General features: G+C 42.6%; 1 protein-coding gene across 4 annotated transcripts in view; it reads left to right on the forward strand.

Annotated features, from left to right (window-relative positions):
• FAM110B (family with sequence similarity 110 member B) overlaps window positions 1–13,375 on the forward strand; it is a 212,444-nt gene that overhangs the window by 109,785 nt on the left and 89,284 nt on the right. Inside the window, exon 1 of one of the 4 annotated variants that reach the window (XM_040354239.1) lies at window positions 111–311. The exons of 2 other annotated variants lie outside the window; for them this stretch is intronic. The gene's annotated coding sequence lies outside the window, so the exon portion shown is untranslated. Of the gene's footprint in view, window positions 1–110; window positions 312–13,375 lie in introns of those variants that run through there. One more of the 4 variants, XM_040354240.1, reaches the window with a different exon arrangement.

The raw sequence follows: 13,375 nt of genomic DNA on the forward strand, positions 1-13,375 counted from the left end.
AGTAGTACCATTCTAACAAATGGCTATAATTAGATTAGAAGCCTTCTAAGCGCTGGTGACAATAACAGAGTCTCAGTGAGCATGTGCTGAATTCTACATGCATCTCGTTTCTATTGGCTGCTCATGTTGCTGCTTGCCTCCTTCCCGTAGCTTTTTACTGTAATCTTTTTTTTATGCTGCATTAGAGACAGACAGAGGTATTGTGATCTCGCAGTCAGTGCTAAAGGTGCTCGGAGCGGAGGATCAAAAGGGACCCACCAGCCAGAGATTGACTCCCAACGCTTGGCTACAGGCAGAGGTCAAATGAGAGGGTATATCTATCCTTTTCTATGGAATGAATGGTCCTGCAATCTGCTTTTATTCCTTTGATTTAGGCGTATTTTCTAGGAATGGCTCAGGAGTTGTAGGGAAGAGGGTGCTGCTTCCAGGAGGTTTCTTTGTGTTTTTATTCTGCATGCAAGATGTCTTTTTACTGTTTGTGCATCCTGTGTTTATGGCACATATGTTCTACTTCAGTGCCGCTGGCTTGGATGGGAAGATTGAATAACGCCGCTTGTCCTTGGAGGGGAATGAACAGGTTTAATAGCCGGAGGATGGGATATTTCCTGCTTTGGATAGCAAGCTGATTGTTTAATAACTTTCCAGTATGAATCGCCTTTTTTCTTATCACTTTAAACGGTTGTGGACCAGATGGGTGCGCTCTGTGTGCACAGGACCCGACGTAGATGGTGAGCTTTTATTGCTGCGTCTACAGGTGCTTCTATTCCTAGCATGCTACGCACTTTGGAGCAGTCCTAATAGTTCTAGATCACTGGAAAAGCGAGGATCCTTGTACTTTAGTGTCACTTTAAAAACAGCAAAATGTAAACTCTGGTGTAAAAGAAGTATATATTTTTAACTCAAAAAGTACCTTCTATTGCTCCCGGCTGCCTCCAAATCTCCAATTTTGCTGTCCATACAGTAGCTGAAAAATCATTTGAAAATCTGTCGTTTTGGACCATTTGTTTTCGTCCAGTTAATGGGCACAAATAGATTTTTTTTTTTTTTACCAGGGTGGATTTAAAGTGGTTGTAAACCCTTATTTTTCGGCTTTTACCTACAGGTAAGCCTATAATACGGCTTACCTGTAGGTATAAAGAATATCTCCTAAACCTGTACGGTTTAGGAGATATTTCCCTCGCAATGCGCCGCTGATTGCAGCGGCGCATGCGCAGGGGGGATCCACGGCGAAAGGACCGACAGCCGCCGGACCTTGCCACGTTTAAATCTCCCGCGCGCACGCGCGGGAGTGACGTCATCGCCGCTCCAGCCAATCACAGCGCTGGAGCGACGATACCCGGAAGACACGCCGGAGCAAGATGACATCTCGTCACAATGTGCAGTACAAGATGTCCTATCATCTGTGCCCAGTCTTGCCACACAGAGTTAATCCAGCTCTGAGCAATCCTCTTTCATTGTTCAGTGAAATAAAACGGACTTACAGAGAAAAACCTTAGTCCGTTCCGCCCCCTTGCTGTGAGTGCCAGGTTATTTACATATCTCATGCACTAGCCTGGAGACGGGCATTATTTTTTAATTCTCAGCCCCACTCCTTTTCTAGGCTTACCTGTAGGTAAAAGTGGTTGTAACAGGTTTACAACCACTTTAAAGATTCTGTTTGGAATAATAAGCTGTCAGGTTAGTGAAATGGTGATATCCGAACCCATTCAATCATACAGTTTGTAGTGTACATAGATTTGCAAAACAATGGGATAAAGGAATATTCCTGAACTTTGTTTTATCTCATGGTTACTGTGAAATTGTGTGAATGCATCAATTCAGTGCATGTCATCTCCGCTTGCAGAGCTTAGATTCATTGAATGAGTTTACCAAAAATGTAAATATTGCAGAATTTACAGCATCATGCTGCATAACTAAGCTCAATTTCATGCTGATTAAACTAAATTATTGTATCTTAAACGGAAAACTATCTTTAGATTTTTACTCCAAAAAAAGAAAAATCATTGCTTTTTATCCACCCCGGTGTTTAACTTTTCAGAGCCCAAAGAAAATCGAAGGAACAGGATGGATAATTCTGTTGAACAAGCGATACATTTAAAGGGGAATGCGTTTCATGCCGATTTAAAAATGTAACTGTTTGCACTGCGCATATTTGACATAACAGGTAAAGAACTGATTCATGTATGTCCATTAAATGATTTATCGATCAAGATTCAGTCATTATATAATGGCACTATCGTTTGCGCTCACGGCCGAGTGTTCGTGTTTTTTTGTATAGTATACGACCAGCATTACTATTAGAGGATGGCTACGTTCGTTCTCCGTAGTAGGAATGTAGCCATCATCTCTTGCTCGCTCCTGGGATGGACTATGGGATGTGTAGTGTGCATAGAGCAGTGCACATGACCACAACTAACATTCACTGCTTGTTCTAAACAAACAGAAGTGAGGGAGGAAAGGAGAAGTTTGGGAGCTCACAGAGGATGTTACAAGGAGACAGAAAATCACTGTAAAACAGTTTAATGAAAAATACTTTATAGGATCATAGCGTAGGGCAGGGCTCAAAATTTCAAGTCCTGAGCTACTAGCCAGGCCTCAAGGGTTACTCGCCACCAGTTGCCCCACCCAACCCCTACCGAGCCCCGCTCCTAATCCCGTCCCTAAACCGCCCTCATAAATGATCTCATGAAATGACACTACTTTTATGTTTTGTTTTGAATAACTTAATTCTGTTTTATGCGAAATTAAGTTATAAAAGTAAACAACTTTATCCGTGCCCACCAATGCTGCCTGCCTGTGCCCACCAATGCTGCCTGCCTGTGCCCAGCAATGCAGCCTGTGTCCCCCATGCAGCCTGTGTCCCCCATGCAGACTACCTGTGGATGGGAAGAGAAGAGAGCTGTCGGCTGGATGATCAGAGCAGGGAACATCACAGCTTTCATTTCAATAGCTGTGTGTTCCCCCTGCAGCGTGCCGTCACATAAGCCCCTCCTCTTGTCCGGGGGAACTTTGATACATGTCACCTCTTATAGGATTAGACGGTGGTCTGTCTATCAAAGTCCCGGAACAAGAGGAGGGGCTTATGTGACGGCGCACGGCGTGGGGAACACATATCTATTGAAATGAAAGCTGTGATGTTCCCTGCTCTGATCATCCAGCCGGCGGCTCTCCTCTCTTCCCCTCTGATCGGCGGTGCTCGCCCCCCCAGGCTCCCCCCAGCCCTTCTCGCCAGCCCTCAAAATCCACTCGCAAAATGCGAGTGAGCGAGTGGATTTTTTGAGGGCTGGCGTAGGAGATGTGTATGGATTTAGAATAAGGCTATTGGTTTTGGTTTTGCTTTAAAGCTGAACTCCAGGATTCTGCAAGGTTATCATTTATAGAATCCTCTCCCCAGCGGCTATAAAAACACTCATAAAGTTTAAATTGGTATTAAAACTTTGTTTTTGTTTGCAATAACAAATATGTTATATACTTACTTGCTCTGTGCAGGGGTTTTGCACAGAGTAGCTCCGATCCTCTTCTTTTCTGGTCCCCAGCCAGCGCTTTTGGCTCCTTCCCCTCAAGCAGCTTGTCCTGGGGGCACTGCTTCCGAGCCGCTGCTCTTTGCGTCCATAAGACACCCAGAGCAGTGTTTCAACCCCGACACCTCAAGCTCTCCTCATTGGCTCACTGACTGTAACTGACAGCAGTGGGAGCCAATGGGCTGCTGCCTTAACCAATGAGGGAGAGAGAGTCCTGGGACAGCCAAGACTTGCATGCACATCGCTGGATCGGAGGGAGCTCAGGTAAGGATTGGGGAGCTGCTGCACACAGAAGGTTTTTTTTATCTTCATGCATGATGGTAAAAAACCTTCAGCCTTTAGAACCACTTTAAATCTTTATAGCTTACTTTTTTTTTTTTTTTATAATCCTTGATTTTTGGGACCCTGTGATGTCATCTTGCTAGAGAAAAAAAAATCTCTGCTTCCACTCTGAGAGGAGGACTTTCTGCATTGCCAAGTCTCCTGCTCTCTTTGTATTGCCACATTTATGTGAAATCCTTGGAGTCCCCCTCTGCTTTTCTATCAAAAACTGACCACAGTAAGCAAAAGTGCACAGCGTGGTCAGTTCTTTAGCTAGGCTGCTGTTCCCCCCCCCCTGCCCTTATGCAGCTGAGAACCAAGAGAATGTGATCACTTATTCAAAAGCACAAATGTTTTGTCTTTCATTTCTATTTTAAACTGAATGGGTTACATACAGTAGTAGGTGAGGTTGAAAAAAAGCACAAGTCCATCAAGTCCAACCTATATGGTTGTTTTACAAGGTGAGGGTTAACAATGACTTTAACTACCTCCAGCCTACCGTGTAGTAAAATGACGGCAGGTGGGATCCCCTCTCGTTCTGGGGTGCCATCATATGACGTCGCCCCAGTGTCACTGCTCTCGTGGGGGCGCTACCAATGTTCCTAGGACACAGCGCAACACTGATCAGGGTAAAGAGCCGATGACGCGGCTCTTTAACTATGTGATTGACTGTGTACTATGTGATGACTGTGTCCAATCACAGTCGATCACATGTAAACACGGACGTGCCGTTTTTGGGCTTTCCTCACTTCACACTGACAGTCGGTACTGATTATCAATTTAACCCCAGCAGTGCCCATCAGCAACAGTAATCAATGCCCATCAGTGATGCCAGTCAGTGCCACCTTTCAGTGCTCCCCACAAGTGCCACCTATCAGTGCGGCATATTGGTGCCTCATCAGTGCCAGTGCAGGTAATCGTTGGATGTCCAGTTACATCCGAACAGCCATGGACAGCTGTGGCCACCGTCGGCCTGTTCTTGCTGTGTGTATGCTGAGTGGCTGCAATTATTTGCACACACCTTGACCACATGGAAAATAGCGTCTCCCATTTGTCCTCCAGTTGGTTCTTCTCCCACAGTGGTTGATAGCCCCTCTAGGAACGCATTTCTCCATGGTCACCCATCAGCAAGGGGATCTGTGAGCTGATGAGAACAGAATCCACCCCGTGTGAGGGGCCTTAGACATTTGTAAACATCGCTATAAACTGCACAGGTACCAGGATTTACACAATTTAGATGCGGACACTGGATGATGCCTGACCAAATAAGTCGCTGTCCTTCTGGGGGGAAAAAATGCAGATCGAGGCAATGGCAGGAGAACTGTGATTTCTGAGAAGTAATAAACACAAGTAAATGTAAATACATATTTTTAGCATACTTACATACCTGATGCTAGGTCCACTTTAAATGTGATACATTTTGTTTGTGTATATGATTTCATTATGGAGGAGATTGAAGTCTGACGAATGGTGTGACTAACACTGAGACATTGACATTAGGTGGACAGCCGGCAGCATCTTCCAGAAGGATGTCATCAGACAAATGTGTGCTATTAACTGCTCATGTTGTAACTTTTTAATGGATTTGGTGAATGGATTTTTCTGCGTCACTAGATAAATGCAGGCCATAGAAATACCTGTGTTCAGAAGCTTGGTCATGCCGTGGGCTTCCTGCGTCTGACGTGTGCCGGTTTTAATATGTATACTCTGATAAATGTGTTTGCATTGTGTACATATCGGTAATGCACGTCCACATGGCTCACAGCTCTGCCTGTACATAGACTATTCTATTGTTTTCCATTGTAATAACGTGACAAGCCTCATGTTTTTCATGACGAGAAAAATGCCATTTTTTAAATTGGTCATTACAAAAACGATCGTGTGTAGGCTCCAGAGCATTTTTTTCAACGTGAAAAATGGGCATTCAAAATTTAGAACATGCTTTACATTTTCACGTAGTTTTTCACGACGTGAAAAACGGTTGTGTGTAGGCTTTGATGACGGGAAAAAAACGTGCATGCTCAAAAGCAAGTTATGAGACGGGAGCACTCGTTCTGGTAAAACTTGCGTTTTGTAATGGAGATAGCACATTCGCCACGCTGTAACTGACTGAAAAGCACAAAGACTGAAAAGCGTGAATCGTCTCTCACCAAACTTTTACTAACACGAAATCCGCAAAAGCAGCCCAAAGGGTGGCGCCATCCGAATGGAACTTCCTCTTTATAGTGCCATCATGTTGTACGTCACCGTGCTTTGCTCGAGCATTTTTTTTTTCACGATCGTGTGTATGCAAGGCAGGCTTTTTTCTATAAATTCTTTATTTTTTTTCACCGCAAGGCAGGCTTTACAAGAATCATGTCGAGAAAAACGTTGTTTTTTCCATAACATTAAAAACGGTCGTGTATGTACGCGGCATCAGATATAAATGGGAAAAAAATTTAAAGTGATTGTAAAGTCTTGTTTTTCTTCCTATAAAATTAACAAACATGTTATCCTTACCTGCTCTGTGTAGTGAATTTGCTAGGAGCAGCCCAGATCCTCCTCTTCTCGGGGTAACTCTTCTGTGCTCTTGGCCCCTTCCTCCTGTTCAGTGCCCCCACAGCAAGCAGCTTGCTATGGGGGCACCCAAGTTGAGTCACAGCTTCCTGTGTACATTCAAACATGGAGCCCTGACCCGGTCCCACCCCCTCTCTTCCCTGATTGGCTAGCTGTCTTTGATTTAACAGCAATGGCGCCGTTGCTGTGTCTCAGCCAATCAGGAAAGAGAATCTCGGATGGCTGAGTGACTCGTGGACATTGATGGACACCTCAGGTAAGTATTAGGGGGACAGAGGGGGTTTGCTGAACACAGAAAGCTTTTTATCCTAATGCACAGGTGTCAAACACAAGGCCCCTGGGCCAAATACGGCCCTCCAGGCCATTTCATGTGGCCCTCGCGCCTCTCCTGCAGCTGCAGGAGAGCTCCAACCCTCCTCTGGTCCTCCTCCAGACCCTTACTTTATGCTTTCAAGCAATGCATCCAGCTTCTTCCCAGCAGCAGCATAAGGAAAGGGGGAGGGGGGTGCACTGTGATGTAGGGAGAGTGTGGGACTCAACTTCTGATGGTGGGGTGGCGCTTGACATCTAATTTATGGCCGACGGGCACCCACGATTGCCTAGTAACTGAGCAGGACCCTGGATCTCTGGGTGTAAACCCAGAGATCCACGTCCTGTCATGGAGAGAAGACTGATAGTGTGTCCCTTGTACATAGGAACATCGATTGGTCACCTCCCCAGTCAGTCCCCTCCCCCTACAGTTAAAAATCACTCACTAGGGTACACATTTAACCCCTTCCTCACCCCCTAGTGTTAACCCCTTCCCTGCCAGTCACATTTACACAGTAATCAGTGCATATTTATAGCGCTGTTCGTTGTATTAATGTGATGGTTCCAAAATGGTGTCAAAAGTGTCCGCTGTGTCTGCCATAATGTCACAATAAAAATCACTGATCGCCGCCATTACTAGTAAAAAAATGTAATAAAATAAAAATGCTATAAATCTATCCCCTATTTTGTATCCACTATAACTTTTGCGCAAACCAATCAATATACGCTTATTGCGATTTTTTTATTTTTCTTTTTTACCAAAAATATGTAGACGAATACATATCGCCCAAAACTTTTTTTTATTAGATATTTATTATAGCAAAAAGTAAAAAATATTGCTTTTTTTTTTTTTATTGTTGCTCATCTTTTGTTTATAGCGCAAAAAATGAAAACCACAGAGGTGATCAAATACCACCAAGAGAAAGCTCTATTTTTGTGGGGATAAAAATATAAAAATTTAATTTGGGTACAGTGTTCCATGACCGTGCAATTGTCATTCAAAGTGTGACAGCTCTGAAAAATGGCTTGGGCAGGAAGGGGGTGAAAGTGCCTGGCATTGAAGTCGTTAAGGGACATATTTTAGAATAGGCATCTTTCTTAGATTTTTGCTGTTTTCGGGATTCGTTTTTGGAAACTCCCCTTCGTTTATCGGTGTGTGTTTTTTTTTTTTTTTTTTTATCTCTTTTCTTTCTTTTTTCTTTATAAGGTGTTTGTAGTTTTTAATTGCATACATTGGCAGTAGCTTTATTCACTGCAGCACATGCTGTGCCCCCCACAGTTTAATGCGGCACTGGAATAGTGCTTTATTGTTCCTCCCGCTTGAGACTATTAAACCCTAGTGGCTTACTGAGTACTTTGTTTTATCCCAATAGTTGTTCATCAAGGGTGCTGGCTGCTGTGTCTGACATACAGACAAACTAGAAGGAGAGTAGACAGATGTTTATATGAAATATACTGATGAAAATATTAAACAGTTTACAATTACAAATGCAATTTGAATAAGAAAGTTACCTTTAATTTACCATAATTCTATATCAAATGATGCACTTGTTTGTATTCAGTAATATAAACTTGGTGTAATCTTCTATACCTTTTTTTTTCTGTGCATTTGAATGTCTTTGTTGTGCTTTTATTTATTAATGCTAGACAGGGGCACAACTACAGATCCTGGGGAACCATAGGAAGGTTTCAAGTGGTCATGTGGGGACCTCCCTTCTGACATTAATCTTAAAGAGGAGCTACAGTCTCCTACTCAAAAATTCAATAAACACATCCCTGTGATCCTTATAAATCATAGTATTTGATTTGGATATGGTCACTATTGTAATTCTAATCTTTACTTGCCAGTATCCTGGTTACTGGACATTTGTGAGAGTGGTCAGTACACAGTGTATCTGGAAATACTGCAAGATTAGACAATTAGGATAACTGAAGACTCCTGTGATAAGATGACATCCATATCCCAGGAGTGCACGGGATCATTGAATGACGTTCTCGCCTAGACGGCCGGGACGAGAAGTGCCGACACATTAAAAGAAAATAAGGTTCTTGTAAATTTAAAATGTTGAGAATATCCATTTTTTGTACTACGGCTAGGCATTATGAAAAGCATAAGCGGAAAATATGGGTGAAAATCCACTTTAGCATAAAGTATGTCTGTATCAGTTAAAGGTAGTAGATGAACTGTCAGTATATTACTAGAGGCCACAAGTGTGGACAGAAGTTGTCAAGGAAGAGAGGGCATCAGTTCATGGAATAAACTTTTAACCTTCATTTTCCAGCTCACTGTCCTCGGTAGCCCTCCAGCCTTTTTCAGCATCTCCGATATCATGGCCTCAGTGTCAATTCTACACAATCGCACCTCTTCTACCATCACTGCATACAAATGCAGAAAAGGGTGGTTTATGGTAACATAGAAACAGGTGTTATACTCTGAATATTTAGGGTTATTTCAAAATGGCATATTCTTTATTATCTTATGATGTCATTGTTAGTACACCAGTGCACAATTTCTCTATAACCATAATGCAGATGTCTTTCAACTGTAGCTTTATCTTAATCGTACAGTACAAGGCAGAGGCTGAATGTTCTCACGCCATGGACTTTAGGCTGCTACCCTCAGGTCATTGGACACTGGCAAGCTTTTGAGAACATACCCCTGGGAATCCCCCTATATAACCCTACCCGCTATCTGAGTCCTCAGTTTTTTTCTAGGGTGATGGATCTCTTCTCCCTTACAGAGAAATCACTCTTGGCTTAGGGTGATGGACCTCCTCTCCCTTACAGAGAAATCACCCTTGGCTTAGGGTGATGGACCTCTTCTCCCTTACAGAGAAATCACTCTTGGCTTAGGGTGATGGACCTCCTCTCCCTTACAGAGAAATCACCATTGGCTTAGGGTGATGGACCTCTTCTCCCTTACAGAGAAATCACTCTTGGCTTAGGGTGATGGACCTCTTCTCCCTTACAGAGAAATCGCCCTTGGCTTAGGGCAGCAGTTCTCAACTCCTGTCCTCAGGACCCACTAACAGGCCAAATTTTAACTACAGTGGGGCAAAAAAGTATTTAGTTGGCCACCAATTGTGCAAGTTCTCCTACTTAAAAAGATGAGAGAGGCCTGTAATTGTCATCATAGGTATACCTCAACTATGAGAGACAAAATGTGGAAACAAATCCAGACAATCACATTGTCTGATTTGGAAAGAATTTATTTGCAAATTATGGTGGAAAATAAGTATTTGGTCAATATCAAAAGTTCATCTCAATACGTTGTATATCCTTTGTTGGCAATGACAGAGGTCAAACGTTTTCTGTAAGTCTTCACAAGGTTGACGCATACCGTTGCTGGTATGTTGGCCCATTCCTCCATGCAGATCTCCTCTAGAGCAGTGTTTTGGGGCTGTCGCTGGGCAACACGGACTTTCAACTCCCTCCAAAGGTTTTCTTTGGGGTTGAGATCTGGAGACTGGCTAGGCCACTCCAGGACCTTGAAATGCTTCTTACAAAGCCACTCCTTCGTTGCCCGGGCGGTGTGCTTGGGATCATTGTCATGCTGAAATAGTCATCTATTCATCTCACGATACATGGCCCCATTCATTCTTTCATGTACACGGATCAGTCGTCCTGTTCCCTTTGCAGAGAAACAACCCCAAAGCATGATGTTGCCACCCCCATGCTTCATAGTAGTTATGGCGTTCTTTGGTTGCAACTCGGCATTCTCTCTCCTCCAAACACAACGAGTTGTGTTTCTACCAACCAGTTCTACTTTGGTTTTATCTGACCATATGACGTTCTCCCAATCCTCTTCTGGATCATCCAAATGCTCTCTAGCAAACCTCAGATGGGCCTGGACATGTACTGGCTTAAGCAGGGGGACACGTCTGACACTGCATGATCTGAGTCCCTGGCAGCGTTTTGTGTTACTGATGGTAGCCTTTGTTACGTTGGTCCCAGCTCTCTGTAGGTCATTCACTAGGTACCCCCGTGTGGTTCTGGGACTTTTGCTCACCGTTCTTGTGATCATTTTGACTCCATGGGAAGAGATCTTGCATGGAGCCCCAGATCGAGGGAGATTATCAGTGGTCTTGTATATCTTCCATTTTCTAATTATTGCTCCCACAGTTGATTTCGTCACACCAAGCTGCTTGCCTATTGCAGATTCAGTCTTCCCAGCCTGGTGCAGGTCTACAATTTTTGTTTCTGGTGTCCTTCGACAGCTCTTTGGTCTTCACCATAGTGGAGTTTGGAGTGTGACTGTTTGAGGTTGTGGACTGGTGTCTTTTATACTGATAGCAAGTTCAGGTGCCATTAATACAGGTAATGACTGGAGGACAGAGGATCCTCTTAACTACTTCCCACCCGGCCACTGCACATATACGGCCGGGTGGTTGCTCTCTCCTTCTGAGGGACGTTCAGGAACGTCCCTCAGAAGGAGGGGGATCGCGTGTGTGCGTAGCGGCGTGATCCTGATGCACTCGTGTCACCCGGACACGGAGCAATCATAGATCGGCAGGAGGGCTCTGTGATTGGCCCTCCTGATCACATGACGGTCATGTCCAATCACAGCCATCATGTGATGTAAACAAAGAGCCGGTTGCTAGGTGATCGGCTCTCCTCTCCTCACACAGAAGTCGTTGGTGAGGAGAGGAGGGGGGATCGCTGCAGCTGGCTGGTGATCAGTGAGTATGAGCTGTGTTTTTTTTCCAGCTTTTTACTCACTGATCACCAGTCTTGTGTCCCACACAGTGTAAAACACAGAAAGTAAACACACATGTCCCCAAAACACCTGCCCCCCACATATGTAACAGTAAAATCACATGTCCCAATGATCATTTGCACACATGTCCGTGATCACCTGCGCACATCTGTACATGATCATTTGCGTACATATGTCCGTGTTCACACAAACCAATTATTATACACTTAACTGATTTTTTTTTTTTTTTTTTTAACAAAAACATGTAGTAGAATACATTTTGGCTTAAATTTGACAAAATTTGATTTTATTGGATAAAAAAAAAAAAAAATAGAAAGACGAAAAAAATTCTCCAAATTTCCGCTTTTTTTCCCGCTTGTATCGCAAAAAATAAAAATTGGAGTCGTGAATAAATACCACCAAAAGAAAGCTCTATTTGTGTAAACAAAATGATAAAAATTTCATTTGGGTACAGTGTAGCATGACCGCGCAATTGTCATTGAAAATGCGAGAGCGCTGAAAGCTGAAAATTAGTCTGGGAAGGAGGGGGGCGAAAGTGCCCAGTATTGATGTGGTTAAAGAAAAAGATACAGGTCTGTGAGATCCAGAAATCTTGCTTGTTTGTAGAGGTGACCAAATACTTATTTTCCATCATTATTTGCAAAAAAAAAAAAATATTTTCAAATCAACAATGTGATTGTCTGGATTTGTTTCCACGTTTTGTCTCTCATAGTTGAGGTATACCTATGATTAAAATTACAGGCCTCTCATCTTTTTGAGTGGGAGAACAATTGGTGGCTGACTAAATACTTTATTGCCCCACTGTATTACCTTGGGGAGATGCAGACTAGAATACTGAAATCACTGAGCAGCAAATTATATCACCTGTGATGTATTTCAGTTATCTTGCAAACCTGGCCTGTTAGTGGGTCCTGAGGACAGGAGTTGAGAACCACTGGCTTGGGGTGATGGACCTCTTGTCCCCTACAGAGAAATCACTCTTAGCTTAACTAGTTTATTATTTTAACTTTGTATTCTTCTATCAAATCTTCCATCAACTCCTCAGTCTTTTATTACTGCAATAACAAGCAGTGCATTCGGACCTGTGCAACTTTGGCAAAATATTTTGCGCTGACCCCAGACCCCACGCTGTGTGCCTGGCCTGTAATGTTTCGGACATTGGATCTGACTGCTAGAATATGCTATTAGGGGTAGCATGCAGTTTTCACAAACAACTTTTTCTCCTGTTCAGGTAACCAAACTGGATGACAAATCTTTATTTTCTTTTTTTTTTTTTGTCTTTTGTGGTTCTTTTCTAAAAAAAAGAGCCCTTTCAATAGCTCTGGTACCCCCTTTCATTACAATGCTGAATTTAGCCAGAAATATTCCAATATCCTACAAAGGGAAACAATATAAGGAAATTTATGTTAAATTATATTTTGGTTTGGTGCTGCCCTCCCGCCCATGGCAATAAGGCAACGAGTGCCTTATGATGAACATTGACCTGAGTATGCAACTTTTAAATAATTAAACACTACATAGAGCCAATGTTATGCTTTTTGTCTTTCATTAGTAAGTTAAATAGTGTCTTCCAAAACGTATATTCCTGAGATATATATATATATATATATATATATATATATATATATATATATATATATATATATATATATATATATATATATATATATATATATATATATATATATATATATATATATATATATATATATATATATATATATATATATATATGTTGTACCGTGTGTTTGTGTTAAAGTATCCTGTTCTCTTTGTATTTCTTCCTTTGTTTAAAATAGCTGGTGATTGTGCCAGTTCCCCTGCTTTCCTATTTCAAACTGACCACACTAGGCATAGAAGCACATGCTTCCCAGTGTAGTCAGTTTTCTGGCCTGTCCTTTAGCCCTGGTTCACATTGATGCGATTTGGCATGCAATTTGAAATGTCAAAT

The sequence above is a fragment of the Rana temporaria genome, chromosome 5 (genome assembly GCF_905171775.1).
Source record: "Rana temporaria chromosome 5, aRanTem1.1, whole genome shotgun sequence".
NCBI lineage: Eukaryota > Metazoa > Chordata > Amphibia > Anura > Ranidae > Rana > Rana temporaria.